We start from the raw sequence: 19,337 nt of genomic DNA, 5'->3' as shown, positions 1-19,337 counted from the left end.
TTATCCTCACTCATTTGTTCAACAACAAAAAAGAAAACAGCTATTTAAAACAAAAACATATACACACCAAGCACACATATAAGTTGTGTGTGTAAATTACAAACTGTTTATAAAGCATGGTCTTTAACAGGCTCCTATTTCAGTAGTAACTACTGGGGAAAACTAAGCATACAATTAAGCTTCCCTAAATTTGTCTCAAGGCTCATTTAGAAATATTTTAACAATCATCACCCTGCACAAATTAACGGGAGTTTGTTCCGCTGCTCAGTGAATCTCAACATCTAACCTTTGCTTATAAAAACAGAGCACACGGAAAAAAATCACAAGCGAGGGCCTCATAGCTGTGTTTTCCCCCTCTGTTCAAGTCTCGGTAGCCTGCTGTCTATGTAACCACAGAAGTACTAAACATTTGATATTTATGCTATTAACATTTTAATTCCTTTAAAAAAAAATCTAACCTGCACTGTCTTCAATAGTATCTTTGCAGCAATGGCACTGCCACCTTCCATGAGCTCTTTTCTCTGCAGCAATGAGCACTCCCCATTTCCCAGTGTATTTTCTCTCAGTGAGTCCACGCGGCGGCTGGAGCTTGAGCAGAGAGCCAACATTCCTTCTGACGGCCAATTTCCTGCTTCGATGACCCACCCACCCCTCCTGGCTGCAGTTCTGTGTCACGCATGTTGTATGGGCACTGCTTCCGCATACCAGCCTCATGACCTCAGCGGCTGCCTGACAGACGCTCTTTATCAATTTCTATTAATTCATTATCTACTCTCTTGTAAGTCAAGGGCAAGTAGGAAAATCTGCAATGTCTACTCTCCTATGAGTCTTCAAGGTCAAATCCTTAGATGTGCTCTGCAGTGCAATTTTGTTATTGAAATTTACCCAAGCTGTGCTACACACATGGCTCTCCACCAAAGGAACGCTGAATTGTATACCTGGCTTGAGGGATTGTCATGGAAAAGACTAGCATAAATTTATATCAAAACAACACGGGGAAAAGTTGCAAGAAGCTGCTTTGCCTCTGTCTTTCCATTCAAGAGTAAAAAGGTGGAGCTTACCTCACAGCTGAGCTGGGGTGAAGAGAGCAAGCAGTTTTTCTCCCTTGCCACAATATGAACCAGCAAAGGACAGTGGTGGACGAGGACTACCCTTTGGTAGTGTCTATGTCCTCGTGACCACACTGCGAGAGAACAGCTCAGCTAAATTGATCCGCTGCTATCAGTCTACACAGTGGCACAAGCAGGTCTCTGCTGATCACAGTGCTTTGCACACAGATGGCAGCTGATCAGCTTGTATAAAAGTTATGGTCCATAACAGCTTTCCCCTTCAGCGTGTAGACACACGCCTTTATCCAAAAATGCCTTTGTTAAATGTTCACTTTGCATTGTGCACAGCTCATCGCGTATGTGTTGAAGAGACAAAGAAGCTTAGCTCTAAAATATTATCTAAAAATGACCAAAAAGATCTATGTAACTTGTCAATGAGAAAAATGGTGGATGAATTCAAATGAATTGTTGAGGTTAGCCCTAAATCAGAAAGAACCTGAACTGATCTCAAGAATCAAACAGGATCTCAAGAATGCCAACCAAAAGTCTGATATTCTTTAAAGTCATATGAATGGCACCAAAACTAAGCCACCGGCCTCCCAAAAAACTTGGCATATCTTTCTAAGGGTGAACCTGAATAATTCAGTCTACTTGACTAATACTGCATTAATAAAATTTGAAAGTTAATAAAAACCACATTTCCAAGAAAGGAAAAGCATACACTCACATACATATATAATTTCTTACAAAGATATCAAGTAACAAATGTCAATTTATTTAAAGCATCTGAATGAAACATGGACATTACTCAGAAGCCATACTTATCTTGTTTCATTTTGTTTTGTAGGGTAATTGTTTTGTAGGTAATTTTTCCTTCTAATTCTACCAATACATAACACTGGCATATTGTTTAACCTCTGCTTCAGCTCTTCCCTTATAGAGGAAATAAAAACCTACTATTTATCATAAAAAATAAAATACTGAGGAATAAATTTGATAAAGGGTGTGCATGACTTGTACACTAACAACTACAAAGCAATGCTAATCTGCAAAAGGAAATTATATAAGACAAATAAATTATACCAGGTTCATGGTTTGGAGGGCTCAATATTGTTAAAATAGTAGACCTTCCCAAATTGATCTATAAATCCAGTGCAATTCCAATCAAATCCTAACAACATTTGGCAATGATGGGCTGATTTTAAAATGAAAGGCTAAGATATAGAAAAGTTAAAACCATTTTTATAAAGAACAAAGATGCGGATGTAACTACATAATTTCAGAAGTTACTATAAAGTAACACAAATGAAGACAATGCGGTATTAGGTACGACATGTGGAGCAATTTAGAACAGAAGAAAGATTCCAGAAATAGACCTAAACAACTATGGTAAATTGATTTTTAACAAATGTACCCAGGCACATTAATGAATAAATATTATTTTCAATAAATGGTCCTGAAACAACTAAATATCTGTATGTAAAAACATAAACCTTAACCCTTAACTTATATTATACATGAAATTAAATCAAAATGGATCTCATACCTAAATGGAAAAGCTAAAATTATTAAATTTCTAGAAAAACGTGAGAAAGCCTTTGACATAAGGTTATGAAAAAATTTCTTAAAGAGGACACCAAAAGTACAAACTATAAAAGAATACGTTAACATAATGGACCTTCATTAAGATGCAAAGTTTTTACTCTTAAAAGGCATAATTAAGAAAAAGGCAGAGAGGGATTCAAGATGGAAAAGTAGGTGGAAGTTACACTCACCTCCTCCCAGGACCAAACTGTAATTACAACTAAAATATAGAGCAATCAACCTGAATAACCAACTGGAGACTAGGTGGACAGAAATCTTATAACCAAGAATTTAGAGAAGAAGCCACATCAAGATTGGTAAAGCAGGGCAAAGATGAAAAGGGCTAGCCCGCACCCACATGCTGGACTCCCAAGCCCAACGCACCAGAGCTGGAAAGAGGTGTCCACATAACATCTGTCCATTAGGGAGAGATGGGAGTCTGGTAGAAACCCAGGCGCCCTCTTAAAGGACTCCAGCAGGAGGAAGGCCACTCAGAGCAAACTGAAGTCATGTGAGGAGAGATAATGGAGTGTGTGGCTTGGAGAGAGAACTAAAGGGACAGCCCCCAGACTCCCTGCGCTGAGTCTCCCACACTGCACACAGAAACCGTGTTTCCTGGAACAAGCACTCCCCTCCATGTGGCACCAGCCTGGGGAAATGCAATAGCCCAACTCCCCCTCTCTGTTGCTTCACCCTGCTGAGCTCATGCCCTGGGGAAGAGTCAGCTGCCTGGCCCGTGGAGTAGAGGTCCAAGTGACTCAGGGGGTGTCAGAAACTGAGTGGTGTTGCTCTGGGGCGAGGGCTATCCCTCCCAGCCTAGTGCCTGACCAGTGCCTCCTGAAGGGAAGATCCACTAGCCCCACCCACCCAATGCCCACCCTGCCAAGATTGCACCCTGCAGAATTGTCAGCAGCTGTGGCCAGCTGTGGCCAGCTTGGGCCTATGATACAAACTTTCTAGGAAGGCTATTGAGGAAGTTTGGACAGAATTGGGGAGAAAATGAACTGTTTATCTCTAGGGAAGGTGCCATTTTTCCTTCACTCACCCAAATTGCACCCTGAAATCCTGCCCCACCACAAAGGTTTGCAGTCACTAAGTGGGTGGTGGCTGGAATTGGTGTACCCATAGCATTAGTGATATAGAAGACAAGGTAGCAGCCCTGTTGGTGTGGCTCAGTGGTTGAATGTCAACCTATGAACCAGGAGGTCACGGTTCGATTCCTGGTCAAGGCATATGCCCGGGTTGTGGGCTCGATCCCCAATGTGGGGTGTGCAGGAGGCCGATGATCAATGATTCTTTCTCATTATTGATGTTTCTCTCTCTCCCTCTCCCTTCCTCGCTGAAATAAATAAAACAATATTTTTTTAAGTGAAAGAAAAAATAGAGGAACATAGTTATAAAGAATAAAATGGCAATAAATACAAACTTATCAATAATTACTTTCAGTGTAAATAGATTAAGTGCTCCAATCAAAAGACATAGGGTAGCTAAATGAATAAGAATACAAGACGTATATGTATACTGTCTACAATAGGCCCATCTCAGAACAAAAGACATACAGAGACTAAAGATGGAAACAGATATTTCATGTAATTAAAAAACAAAACAAAAAAAACCACCACAAAAACAGCCGCAGTGATTCAGTGGTTGAGTGTCAACCTGTGAACCAAAAGGTCACAGTTCGATTCCCAGTCAGGGCACATGCCCAGGTTGTGGGCTTAATCCCCTAATCGTGCAGGAGGCAGCCGATCAATGATTCTCTCTCATCACTGAGGTTTCCCTCTCTTTTCCTTCCTTCCTCTCCCCCCCTTCCCTACCCTCTCCTCCCCTTTCCTTGCCTCTCTCTCTCTCTCTCTTCCTCCCTGAAATCAATAAAGATGTACTGGGAGGAGAAAAAGGAAAAAGCTGGGGTAGCAAAATATATATCAGAAAAAACAGACTTTAAAGCAGACTTTGATAAGAGACAAAGAAGGACATTATATAATGATAAAGGAATCAAACAAGAGTATATAACCCTTATAAGCAATTATGAATCTAAATAGGAGGTACCTAAATGTATAAAGCAAATCTTGATGGACATAAAGTGAGAGATTTTAATATTTTATAGATGTTAATGGATATATCTAGACAGAAAATCAACAAGGAAACAGCAGTCTTAACACCCTAGACAAGATAAATTTAATTGGTATTTTCAGAGCATTTCACCCCAAAGCACCAGAATACACATTCTTTTCACAAGTGCACATAGAACATTTTCTAGGATAGACCACATATTAAGACACAAAATAAGTCTCAATAAATTTAAAAAGACTGAAATCATATCAAGAATCTTCTCCAACCACAGTGGTATGAAACTAGAAATCAATTACAAGGAAACAAAACAAAACAAACAAACTGAAAAACACACAGACACATGGAGGATAAATAACATTTTACTAAACAATGAATGTGTTAACAATGAGATCAAGGGAAAAATCAAAAGACACCGTGAGACAAATGAAAATGAAAACACAAAACACAAAATCTATGGGACACAGTGAAAGCATTCCTAAGGAAAATACATAGCACTACAGGCCTACCTCAAGAAAGAAACAAACAAAAATCTCAAATAAACAATCTCACCTTTCACCTAAAAGAACTAGAAAAAGAACAAAAAAAGCCCAAGTGAGTAGAAGGAAGGAAATAATAAAGATCAGAGTAGAGATAAATGAAATAGTCTAAAGAGATTATACGGAAGATCACTGAAACCAAGAAGTGGTTCTTTGTAAAGATCAACAAGACTGATAAACCTTTAACCAGATTCATCAAAAAACAAAGAGAGAGGCCCCAAATAAATAAAATCAGAAATAAAAGTAACAACGGACACCACAGAAATACAAAGAATTATAAGAAAATATGAACAACTATATGCCAACAAATTAGACAATCTCAAAGAAATGGATTAATTCTTAGAAATATGCAATCTTCCAAAATTGGATCAAGAAGAAACAGAAATTCTGAACAGACTGATTACAACTAGCAAAACTGAAGTAGTAATTAAAAAACTTCCAACAAACCCAAGTCCTGGGCCAGGTGGCTTCATGGGTAAATTTAGCAAACACTCAAAGAATTAGCACCTATCCTTCTCAAACTATTCCAAAAAATTCAAGAGGAAAGGACACTGCCAAGCTTCTTCGTTAAATGTACTGTATATGCCTATACAAATCCTGGAATACATGTGATTTACACTGATGAAATGAAATACTCTCAACTTAAAATTTTCCTATTTGTAAAACTGAATTAAGTAGAAATATTTAATGATGGTTTTCTAAATTCACCTTAATAAACCAAAACATAATTTTATTTATTTTTACTTTTTATAAAATTTATTGGGTGAAATTGGTTAATAAAATTATATAGGTTTCAGGTATACAATTATCTAATACATCATGTGTATATTACATTGTGTGTTCATCCAAAAAACAATTTAAAAAAATAGAAAAGTATTTGGAAGATTTTGACCAATGCCCTAATATTTTATTTATATAACAATATTCAATTAAGTAATAAAACCTTTTTATAAGTTCAACTTTTTAAAAATTATACTTTACATTCAATATTATTTTCTATTAGTTTCAGGCGTATAGCATAGTGGTTAGACAACTGTCAAGTGATCCCCTTGGTATTTTAGTAGCCACCTGGCGCCATACATAGTTATTACAATATTATTAACTATATTTCCTATGCTGTACTTTATATCAATCATCATGAGTATTCTGTAACTATCAATCTGTACTCCTCAATCTCTTCTTCACCTTTTTCACCCAGTCCTGCACGCCACTTACTGGGGATCGAGCTCACAACCCAGGCATGTGCCCTGACCAGGAATCGAACCATGACCTCCTGGTTCATAGGTCAACCCTGAGCCACGCAGGCCAGGGTATGACAAAGTTATCTTAATGAAACTAACACACTAAGAAGTTTATAGTTTTAAAACATAAAGTAAGCCATCGATAAAAAAATAAAATTAATTGCAAAAACACCTAACCCCTATGAAACCATAAATGTGTGGCAAAAGTCAGAAATATCTAAGGAAACCAGTAACTTTTAATATGTTAGACTTATAGTTCATATTCTAATCAGTAATAAATATTAAGCTGATAGTTTTAAAACCCACATTATATTTAAATTTTAACACAAGAAATTAATATGCATGTCTAAGCTATTATTTCACATTATTTATTTCAACTATTTTTACTCAAGTACTCTTAAATAATATTCAGTACATACAAAAAATAGTCAGAAAAATAATATACAATAAATTTATTTTCTTTAACATTCAAATATATAATTTTGTTGGCTTTAACATACATTTAATTTTATATAAATACATTTATATGATTTTATATGTGTGTGTGTGTATATATATATATATATATATATATATATATATATATATATATATAACTTAATGATAAAAATAAAAAAGGATCCCTGAACTATGATTAATTCGAAATTTTAGTTTTATAAAGACATTCTGATTTTACCACATATAATTTCCTTCACATATTAATCTTTCTCTTAATATCTTTCCTCTTGTTATTTTGTCAGTGTTCTCAGTACTGAAAGTGTGCCTTTAAACAAAAACAAATTTAGTTGCTATATATGTAAGAGACTTTGAATTCATAGGGTAAGACAGTAACTCACAGATCTCTCCAACCCATACCCACCTCCAAAATAACTGGCACAAGCAAGGGTAGTGAATTCCTTTACAGCTAACAGCAGATAAGCAATTCAAACACTTTACTGAGAAATACTGTATTTTACTGACACACACATCAGACTTTGAAACCTTTATGAAATACACTGAGTGGCCAGATTATTATGTGTTCAGAGATCATAATAATCTGGCCACTCAGTGTATAAAATTTACTTCTGCAAGAGAAACCCAATATCACTGCAAATAAGGATTCCTAGGGTGAACTCACATACTCACATACACCAAGGATCATCAATGACAAATTCCCTTACCGAAGACCCCTCAAGCATAAGATGACCTGAGATATCACATCGACCACACACAAAAAAACAGCAGAGTCCCTCTCTGTAAGGCTACGTACTTAATTTGTTGAGACACTACCAAAGCCAGTATTCCAAGGACTACGAGAGCTTGCATTTATACGTACAGCACATCTGTGAAGTTGTAGTTATAGCAACCAAATTCCCAACTTGATCCAGCAACTGAATTCCCTCTCCAGAGAACCGTTTTGCTCTGTGCATCAGGTATCACATCAGAATATGATTTAAAAGGGCAGGGGTGGTCTAAAAAAATGCTTAAAAATCACTTTAGCTTTCCAGGATGAAGGCATTTCAAACTGGAGCAGAAAGTACAACTAATCCCCAAAGGGGGAACATTTTAGTATACTCCACTTTATCATTTACATATTTAACTCTACTCCTTTAATTTACCTATCTTATCTAAAATTTAACACAGATTATATTTATGTAAAGTGGAACTAAACTCTCCCTTTAATACATCAACTCAAGTCAAACCAAGTTCACAGGTTTCATCATTTTATTTGCCTTATTTGGCACTCCCTCCCAGCATATCCTTAAAAATCTTTAATATATATCTTTACCTCATATGTGTCGTGGGAATACCTGGACTTGAGTCAACTTTAGGTAGGACAAGTAGGAATTATGGATGATGCAAGACCTGAAGGAGTGTGGCTAAGCTCATAGAGTGTGAGCCTAGGGCTAAGGAGAAGAATGATCTGGCGATAAAAATTTTTAAAAAAGGCAATTAAACGAAGAGAACGTGAGGGAAAACTAAAGAGCAAGTGTAACAGAGGCTACTGGTTGTCTATTCTCCTTAGAAGGGTATTTTTATATTACTATTTTTAGTGCAGCACATTGCATCTCGGAATAAAACACTACATATCTTAGGCTCCTGGGTGGCCTGAATTGTACACTACATTCTGGACAATGAGCTATAAAAAGGGATGTTTCAAAAAAATCTGATCTGGATGGAAGTTAACTTTTCTTCCTGCTTCTGGCTTCCCCCGCAGACACCATAGCTGGAGGTGGGTAGCCATCCTGCACTATGAACCCACGACCTGAAGACGGAAGCTATGAGCTGGCGGAAATATGGAAGCCTGTAAAACTTTTCATACTGTGGAGCCACCAGACCATCCTGGACCAACTACCTTCAGGGTTCTTTTACACGAGAGAACAATTAGCTCCTGCTGTGTCTATGCAACCAAAACTAGCTGTAATTGATACAGTAAGCAAAATAACATCCAACAATATGCCAACTGCCCTTCCCCCCTCACTGCACTCCTGCACAGATGGATTAGTCCCAGCTTCTCAGGAACTTGCCCCAGACTCCTTCTTCCATTATGTTGCGGCCTCATTCTTTTCCCTGATTCTTCTTCTCTCCATTAACCTGACATCCAATAAATCATGGACTACCACATAATTATTCCTAAAAGGGAATATGTTAGCATAAGTCATCTGAGCTCATTATACAAGGGATCAACAAGAAAATGTCTGTGCTTTTTAACAATGACATGGTGACACTATGGAGGATTGAAGGCATATGGGGAGCTACTTAAATAAAGCAGGTGACACCTGAACAAAGGCAGTGGAGTGTGGATTGAGGCATTTGATCTGATCCATACTGTCAAGTCTAACTCTGAAGTGTTATTTACTTTAAAAAAAAAAAAAATGTCAGGGGACAAAAGTGAGGTCAGAACTGAGACTCACAGAAATTTCTACAGTAAGTGACAAGCAGGCTATTGAAGGCATTAGAGATAGGGAAAGCAGGTGGTCAAGCAGAATTGCAGGCGTTTGTTGCATCCCAGATATGGTATCTAGAGTGCAAGGGACCTGGAGCAAATTCACACAGAGATACAAGTGTTCCACATACACCCTTAACTCCTACACCCTCCTCTCCCTTTAGTGTATGCAACAGGCAAAGTACAAACTCCAGCACCACCCAACCACCCACCTTCTCCATGCTTGCCCCTAAACAGCTGAAAGTTGATAGAAAAAAGAAGAAAAAGTAAATAAACCTATGACCACAAATATCAAGTGGGCACTCAGCATTACCTTTGTTTCACAATTTCTCTCTCTCTCTCTCTTTCAAACTCCTCAATACCCACCACTGAACTCCCACATATACGGACCTATGCCTTTTATCCTAAACCTGTGTGAAAAGGGTGGTGCTCTCCACCTTGTGGGTTTCATCCACACCTGCAATGACCTCCGCTCTTTCCTATCCTATCTATTTACTCTTCTTAAATCTCCGCCAACATACAAATGCGCACTAGCATCTTCTAATTGTAAAGAAACAAATTCCTCTTGATTTCACAGCTCCCAGCCACCACCCCTGTTTCCCTGCTTCTCTTCACAATAAAATTCCTCCTTTTGATGAAATTTCTCTTTGGCCAGTTCCTTATCTTCCCATTGTCTCCTCAACCAAAGTGATGTCTCTATTTCCACCTTATTGCATATCCTGCAGCACCAGACAAATGACCCCTCTTCCTTCTCAAAGCAGCACTTTATCTCTTGGCTCTGAAGACACACAAGCTGCATCATATTCTAGGCCAGCACATGAAAGGCACTTAACATTTGTAGGGTAAATGAGTAAGACAAGGACCCGCATATAAAGAACTGCAGGTGAGCAATTCAGAAGACAGGTCGGGAGAGAAGGGCTCATTAATATTAATTAGGCATCAAGCTGATGACTCTCTTGAAAAGACAACTCATAGCCTAAGAAGGTAATGTTTAATTCTAGAAATTAGCTCTAGTCATTTTACTCATCACTTTTTTGATAATCCTTTTGGTAAACAATTCTCTTAAGATATGAAGTTTTTTGGGATACTATTTCTTGTGGTGATTAGGTTTTACACATTAATATTTTAAAAGGACAACACAATTACCATTCATTCTTGATAACTATCTCTAACTTAGTAATTACTTAACCTATGAAGTAGAATACTTTAGCACTCTTGATACAGATATGTCAGGTTTTTTTTAAAACTGCCGCTGGAGTAGATGTGGGGGGAAATAACTGTAGAAGACACACACACATCCATATTTATTTATATATATATGTGTGTGTGTGTATATATATATTTCAATTCAACTATATATTGTTATTCATAAACTAGAGGCCCAGTGCACAATTAAATTATGCATGTGTAGGGTCCCCTAGGCCTAACCTGCCCTCAGGGCCATGTCCACCGCCCAGCAAAGCCTCGCACGTTCTGTGGACGCTGCCGACGGCCCGCAATGCTCCAAAAGTCCCACCTGCCACGGGACCCATCAATGCACCTCCTGGTGAGTCTGGTATGGTCGTGACACCATGATGGCGTCACGACCACAGGCTTTTTACGATATAGATGTTCATATGTATAAATCAAGTTGAACATTTTTAAGTAAAAATAGAAGTAACATTTCTATTTACTGACTATTGTCATTAGCTGGCCAACTATATACAGGACCCCAAACAACTGCTTCTACAAAATAATGTGATAATGGGTAGTATAAGACAATGCCTGAGATAATGAGTTCTTATACAACTTGTCAGTGCTTACTAATTCTGCCATCATCCACTAACTTTAGGTCATTCCAAATATAAATTTAACAAGGTCTTATGTTTTCTCTTGGAAGGGAAGGGACACATTTTTCATTTAAAGAAATAAGCAGCTTCTAACAATGCTGGCTATAAAAGAAAACTTCTTAACTTATGCAGCACCTCATTTAATCCTGTTTCTTCCCATGGCAGGAGAGAAAGTATATAAGACCAAAACATCATTTGTAAAACTCAATGAGGACAGTTTAAGATGATTTATCGTTTTTCTTTTGAGGGTTTATTTTATTTTATTTTTCCCATTCCTTCTTCAATAACCACTCTTTCCCTTCCATGCTTAATCTGCGCTCCCATTGCTGTGATTTTGCCAACACCTGAAGGTCAATCTTACCTCTAATATACCATTTTCAGAACTCTGATCTCATTTTTCTTCATACCTTTTGGATAAATTTAATGTCCAGTAAAGTTACCCGCCTTTCCATCACTTAATTCACTAATGAGTTATTTTTAAAATGCCACACTCCCTTCTCCAAAAAGGTGTCACATGACATAACAAATTTATACCCTTTAAAGAGTATGATTTTCTAATCCTACATATCTCTTCACATAAAATAAGAAATACTATGTAATGTGTCTTCAGTCTCTACTGCATACAGAATTATTGGCACATTGTTTCTCTCTTTTTCATTACTATAAAAAACACCAAGTTCTCAGCACAATCAATTAACTTACCATGTAGCACTGGCAAGCATAAAGTAGGCCTGTGCTTTTTAAACTCAAGTAGCTCATTGTTTGTCATGTGAATCATAATGAGAATAGTATTTCAGCCTCTCAGAACTGATTAGTTAAATGTCTTGTTTTCCCACTTATCTTCATGAAAGCTGCCAGCTCTAATTTAAAATATGATCTTGGAGAAGACCATAGCAAAATTTTAATTTTTAAATTGTGGATATATTTGGTCTCAATGAAAGAGAAGCACTAATTACAAATGGGCACTGTCAACATAGTACAAATAAATGATGTGCGCATTTCTCAACTTCCTGCCGTTACCTGAGACTTAATTCACCAACAGTTGGCCAAGTTATGCAGCTTTGTAAACTAGACTTCTCGTTAATGCCAAAATCACTAATGCCTTCCCAACTATTTTATGCCCTAAAATGCATTTCTATTCTAGGTAATTCGATGCTATTCTTGTGCCTTCACTCCGGCTCTCAATCCTATCTCTGTGCCATTACTCATGCTCTTGACTACACTCAGATTTCACCTCCAACCACTGCCCAGCAATCTAAATCATAAAATCCCCTCAAAATTCACTTCCCTAAGTTAAAGCCACTCTTAATTACCACCCACATACATTAAAATACCCCTATCTTTGAAGGGGTTTTGCATACTTAGTAGTCTTCGCCATATCAATTTTTTTTCATGTTTCACATAAAACTGGGCAATTTTTTTCATGTTTCACATAAAACTGCCTCCTCTCCCCAACCAGAAATTAAGCTACATGACGCCATGGAGTAGACCATCTTGCTTCCTTTGTATACTCCAAAACGTACTGCAGATACCAACAGTAAGGAGGACTTAATACAAGTTTCAATCAATGTTTCAAATAAGATGGAAATATGCCTCAAAATTTGAACTCTACCAAATCTATTTTAGAATGAGACAGAAGACTCGGAAAGATGGCGACCGGCAGGAAGGTAGGGAGAGAGAGAGTGTGAGTGAGGAACCCATAGAGGAGAGTGTAGATGTGTGTGGTGTGTGTGTGTGTATGAGATAGGGTCAGTTAGATTCTGCAGGTCTTCCAAGGGGCTCCCGAACAGGGCAGCCCTAGACGGCGGAGCCCCGCGCACAAAGCGGACACTTCTCGGCGGCTGGTGCGGACGCAGAGACCACGCCATCTTGAGAAACAGAGCTGCCTGAGACTCAGATCCTGGCTTCTGACACAAACCAGGACCCTGCAGCCACCGGGGACAGAGAACTGCTATCACAGCTTCAGACAAACAAACAACAAGAATCCAGACTTCCCGGCAGATTTCCGTGAGTCAAAGAGCCTATCCCCCTCCTCGCAGGCGCTGATAGCGCCATAGTAACTGATAGACCTGCCCCTCCCCCAAGCTGCTGAGCGCCCACAGTGCGCGGAAAGCGCCATAGTAACTGATAGACGCGCCCTTCGCCCTAGCTGCTCACAGGAGCGCACACAGCGCGCACAGACCAGACAGCGCCATAGTAACTGATAGACCCGCCCCCGGCCCAAGCTGCCGAGCTTTGCGCAGGGACGCGCTCCCTCTTAGGGAATTTGGCGCGCGCTCGCGCACGGGACAGAAGCAGCTCCCCGTCGGGGAAATCTGTCAGTGCGCACAGAGGGCTCCCCTTCGGGGAATTTGGGGGAATTTGGCTCGCGGGTCACAGCTCCCCCTTCGGAGATTCTTAAGAGCCTGCACAGAGGGGCTTCCCTTTGGGGAATTTGGCGCGCAGGACGGACTCCGCCCCCCTTCTGGGACTTTGGGAGAGTGCACTGAGCCGGCTCACCTTCAGGTTTTTAAGAAAGTGCGCTCTAGCCGGTTTGGCTCAGCAGAGAGAGCACACACAGGACGCAGCTCCACTTCAGGGAATTTGGCACGCCGGACACAGCTGCCTGGGATCCCTGACTCACAGCGCATTCACACTAAGAGCCAGCGACCCCAATTGTTGGTGCGTGCACACACAGGGACCCTGATTCTCAACGAGAAACCGCACAAGGCAACAGAGACTTTGACACTCGAGTCTTGGTGCAGACACAGGGAAACTCTGACTCCTGGCACATGCTAAGGATCTCATTCTCGGCACATACCAACAGTGTGGTGCAGACAGGGCCCCTGATTCTAAATGTGCACACGAGACCACACAGAACACTGGGGACACTGATCCTGGGCAAGTCTGGTTCCCACCAACCAAAGACAGCCACACGTCCTAGTGTCAGAGCACTTCAGTGAAACTAGGGTGGAGCGAAGTCCCCACAGCACACGGCCCAGGTCCACGCAAACAGAAGCTTGAGCTTTCTGGTAATAGCCAGAATGGGGAAACGAAATAACTCACAGAGGAAAGAAAATGTGGAGTCGCCAAGAAAGGAAATTAGTGAAAATGAAGCTTGCAACATGACCGAAAAGGAATTCAGAGTAATGGTCATGGAATTTATACATCGGATGGATGAGAAAATCAACAACTTATGCAAGAATCAGGAAGAAATGAAAAGTGATATAGCTACAATCAAAAACACCATGGAAAGTTTCAACAGTAGACTACAAGAAGCAGAGGACCGAATTAGTGAGTTAGAAGATCAGGTACAGAAACAAGCTCAAGCTGAACAGCAATTGGAGAAAAAAATTAAAAAGCAGGAGGAAAGCCTAAGGGAACTTCGGGACAACATGAAACGAAGTAACATGCGTATAATAGGGCTGCCAGAAGGACAAGAAGAGCAGCAGGGATTAGAAAATCTATTTGAAGAAATAATGACAGAAAACTTCCCGGATATGGGAAAGATAAAAGTTACGCAAGTAAAGAGAGTCCCAAGCAGGATCAACCCCAAAAGACCCACGCCAAGACATGTCATAATTTCAATGGCAAATATAAATGATAAAGAGAGAATCCTAAAGGCGGCAAGAGAGAGACAGAGAGTTACCTACAAAGGAACACCCATCAGATTGTCAAATGATTACTCATCAGAAACACAACAAGCTAGAAGTGAATGGAAGGAGGTATACAAAGTGTTGCAAAGCAAAGGACTGAATCCAAGAATACTATATCCAGCAAGACTATCAATCAAAATTGAAGGGGAAATCAGGAGCTTTGCAGACAAAAAAAGCCTCAGGGAGTTTATCACCACCAAACCAGCAATGCAAGAATTGCTAAAGGGAATACTGTAAAAAGAAGAAATAAACAGGTAAGAAGAAATACAGACACAAAAATAGATATGACTGCAAACAAATACCTTTCAGTAATAACTTTAAATGTAAACGGACTAAATGCTCCAATCAAAAGACATCGAGTAGCTGAATGGATAAAAAAACATGACCCATATATATGCTGTCTACAAGAGACCCACCTCAGAACAAGAGACTCACACAGATTGAAAGTGAAGGGATGGAAAAATATCTTTCAGGCAAATGGAAATGAAAAAAAAGCTGGGGTAGCAATACTTATATCTGACAAAATAGACCTCAAAGTAAATGCCATAACAAGAGATAAGGAAGGCCACTTCATAATACTAAAGGGAGAAATCCAACAAGAAGAAATAATTCTGGTAAACATATACGCTCCCAATATAGGAGCACCCAAATACATAAAAAAACTCCTGGAGGATATCAAGGGAGAGATTAATAGCAACACAATCATAGTAGGAGACTTTAATACCCCACTATCACCACTGGACAAATCCTCTAAACAAAAAATCAGCAAAGAAACAGCAATCCTAAATGACTCACTAGACCAGATGGAATTAATTGACATCTCCAGAACATTTCACCCCAAAGCCACAGAATATACATTCTTCTCAAGTGCACATGGGTCATTTTCAAAGATAGACCATATGCTGGGTCACAGGCAAAGTCTCTTCAAATTCAAGAAGATAGAAATTATATCAAGCATCTTCTCAGATCACAGTGGCATAAAACTGGAAATCAACTACAATAAATACAATCCAAAGAAATCAAACACATGGAGACTAAACAGCATGCTATTAAACAAGGACTGGGTCACCAGAGAGATCAAGGAAGAAATAAAAAACATCATGGCAACAAATGACAATGAAAACACAACAATCCAAAATCTATGGGACACAGCGAAAGCAGTCTTGAGAGGGAAGTTCATAGCTCTACAGGCCTATTGCAAAAAACAAGAAACAATGGTAATAAATTACTTAACCCTACAACTCAAAGAGCTAGAAAAAGAGCAGCAAGAAAAGCCCAGTGTAACCAGAAGGAAGGAAATAACAAAGATCAGAGCGGAGATAAATGACATAGAGACCAAAGAAACAATACATAAGATCAACAAAACCAAGAGCTGGTTCTTTGAAAGGATAAACAAGATTGATGGACCTCTAGCCAGGCTCACCAAGAAGCAAAGAGAGAGGACCCAAATAAACAAAATCAGAAATGAAAGAGGTGAAATAACAACAGACCCCGCTGAGATACAAAGGATTGTTACAAAATACTACGAACAACTCTATTCCAACAAACTGGACAACCTGGAGGAAATGGACATATTCCTAGAAAAATATAACCTTCCAAAAATCAATCAAGAAGAATCTAAACAGCTCAATAGGCCAATAACTATGGACGAAATTGAAGCAGTCATCAAAAAGCTTCCGACAAACAAAAGCCCGGGGCCTGATGGCTTCACAGGAGAGTTTTACCAAACATTCAAGGAAGAACTAAAACCTATCCTCCTCAGACTATTCCAAAAAATTCAAGTGGAAGGAACACTTCCAAGCTCCTTCTATGAAGCCAGCATCACCCTAATACCAAAACCAGATAAAGACAACACAATGAAAGAGAATTACAGACCAATATCCCTCATGAACATAGATGCCAAAATCCTCAACAAAATTCTAGCAAATCGGCTCCAGCAGTACATCAGAAAGATCATACACCATGACCAAGTAGGATTTATCCCAGGAATGCAAGGATGGTACAATATCCGCAAATCAATAAATGTGATACATCACATAAACAAATTGAAAGATAAAAATCACATAGTCATATCAATTGATGCAGAAAAAGCATTTGACAAAATCCAACACCCTTTCTTGATAAAAACTCTCAACAAGGTGGGAATAGATGGCTCATACCTCAACATAATAAAAGCTATATATGATAAACCCACAGCAAACATCATACTCAATGGACAAAAACTAAAAACATTTCCCATAAGAACAGGAACAAGACAGGGATGCCCACTCTCACCACTCCTGTTTGACATAGTACTGGAAGTATTAGCCATTGCAATTAGACAAGAAGAAGAAATAAAAGGCATCCAAATTGGAAAAGAACAAGTAAAGCTGTCTTTATTTGCAGACGACATGATATTGTACATAAAAAATCCGAAAGACTCCGTCAAAAAACTAATAGACTTAATAAATGAATTCGGCAATGTAGCAGGATACAAAATTAACGCCAAGAAATCTATGGCCTTTCTATACACCAATAGTGAACTTACAGACAGAGAGACTAAAAAGGCAATCCCATTTACCATTGCACCAAAAAAATTAAGATACCTAGGAATAAACTTAACTAAGGAGGTAAAAGACCTATACACGGAAAACTACAGGACACTGAAAAAAGAGATAGAGGAAGACGTAAACAGATGGAAGAACATACCATGTTCATGGATTGGTAGAATCAACATCATTAAAATGTCCATACTACCCAAAGCAATCTATAGATTCAATGCACTCCCCATTAAAATACCAATGGCATATTTCACAGACCTTGAAAGAACTCTCCAAAAATTCATCTGGAATAAAAAAAGACCCCGAATAGCCACAGCAATCCTGAGAAAGAAGAATAAAGTAGGAGGGATCTCAATACCAGATTTCAAGCTGTATTACAAAGCCACTGTTCTCAAAACAGCCTGGTACTGGCACAAGAACAGACATATAGATCAATGGAACAGAATAGAGAATCCAGATATTGACCCAAACCACTATGCTCAATTAATATTTGACAAAGGAGGCATGAACATACAATGGAATAAAGACAGTCTCTTCAATAAATGGTGTTGGGAAAATTGGACAGATACATGCAAAAAAATGAAGCTTGATCACCAACTTACACCATACACAAAAATAAACTCAAAATGGATACAGGACTTAAACATAAGACGGGAAACCATAAAAATACTAGAGCAATCCACAGGCAGCAAAATGTCAGACATATGCCAAAAGAAATTCTTCACTGACACTGACCCTAGGGCAATGGAAGCTAAAGAGAAAATTAACAAATGGGACTACATCAAAATAAAAAGCTTTTTCACAGCAAAAGAAACCATCAACAAAACAACAAGAAGGCCCACTGCATGGGAGAACATATTTGCAAATGGCATCACTGATAAAGGTTTAATCTCCAACATCTACAGGCAGCTTATACAACTTAATAAAAGGAAGATAAATGATCCAATAAAAAAATGGGCAACAGACCTAAATAGAATCTTTTCAAAAGAAGACAGAAGGAAGGCCAAGAGACACATGAAAACATGCTCAACGTCACTAATTATCCGAGAGATGCAAATCAAAACAACAATGCGGTACCATCTCACACCTGTCAGAATGGCTATCATCAACAAATCAACAAACGACAAGTGTTGGCGAGGATGCGGAGAAAAAGGAACCCTCGTGCACTGCTGGTGGGATTGCAGACTGGTGCAGCCACTGTGGAGAACAGTATGGAGTTTCCTCAAAAAACTGAAAATGGAACTCCCATTTGACCCAGTAATCCCACTCCTGGGAATATATCCGAAGAAACTAGAAACACCAATTAGAAAGGATATATGCACCCCTATGTTCATAGCAGCACAATCCACCATAGCTAAGATTTGGAAACAGCCTAGGTGCCCGTCAGCAGATGACTGGATCAGAAAACTGTGGTACATCTACACAATGGAATACTATGCTGCCATAAAAAAGAAGGAATTCTCATCATTTGCAGCAACCTGGGAGGAATTGGAGAACATTATGTTAAGTGAAATAAGTCAGTCAATGAAAGAAAAATACCACATGATCTCACTCATTTATGGATAATAAAGAACATTATAATCTTGAACAAAAAGATAGATACAGAGACAGTAAAGCATCAAACAGACTGTCAAATTACAAGGGGAAGGTTAGGGAGAGGTGGGGGAGATAAGAGATCAATCAAAGGACTTGTATGCATGCATATAAGCATAACCAATGGATGCAAAACTCTGGGGGGTGGGGGCATATATGGGAGGGGGGTGTGGGGAGGGCAATGGTAAGATATGTACACATATAATACCTTAATAAAAAAATTGAAAAAAAAAAAATTTAAATCAAATAAAAAAAAAAAAAAAAAAAAAAAAAAAAGAATGAGACAGAAGAATCCATATACATTAAAGGGACCCATGAACCAATCCTAACT

At 38.9% G+C, this 19,337-nt stretch overlaps 1 protein-coding gene across 7 annotated transcripts in view; it reads right to left on the bottom strand.

Annotated features, from left to right (window-relative positions):
- RAPGEF2 (Rap guanine nucleotide exchange factor 2) overlaps nt 1–19,337 on the bottom strand; it is a 245,429-nt gene that overhangs the window by 126,104 nt on the left and 99,988 nt on the right. Inside the window, exon 1 of one of the 7 annotated variants that reach the window (XM_079771539.1) lies at nt 459–603. The exons of 5 other annotated variants lie outside the window; for them this stretch is intronic. The gene's annotated coding sequence lies outside the window, so the exon portion shown is untranslated. Of the gene's footprint in view, nt 1–458; nt 604–19,337 lie in introns of those variants that run through there. One more of the 7 variants, XM_079771538.1, reaches the window with a different exon arrangement.

Source organism: Cnephaeus nilssonii, assembly GCF_951640355.1.
Source record: "Cnephaeus nilssonii genome assembly, chromosome: 5".
Classification (NCBI taxonomy): domain Eukaryota; kingdom Metazoa; phylum Chordata; class Mammalia; order Chiroptera; family Vespertilionidae; genus Cnephaeus; species Cnephaeus nilssonii.
Note: the sequence above shows the minus strand (reverse complement) of the source record. Positions and strands in the feature narration are given on the sequence as shown.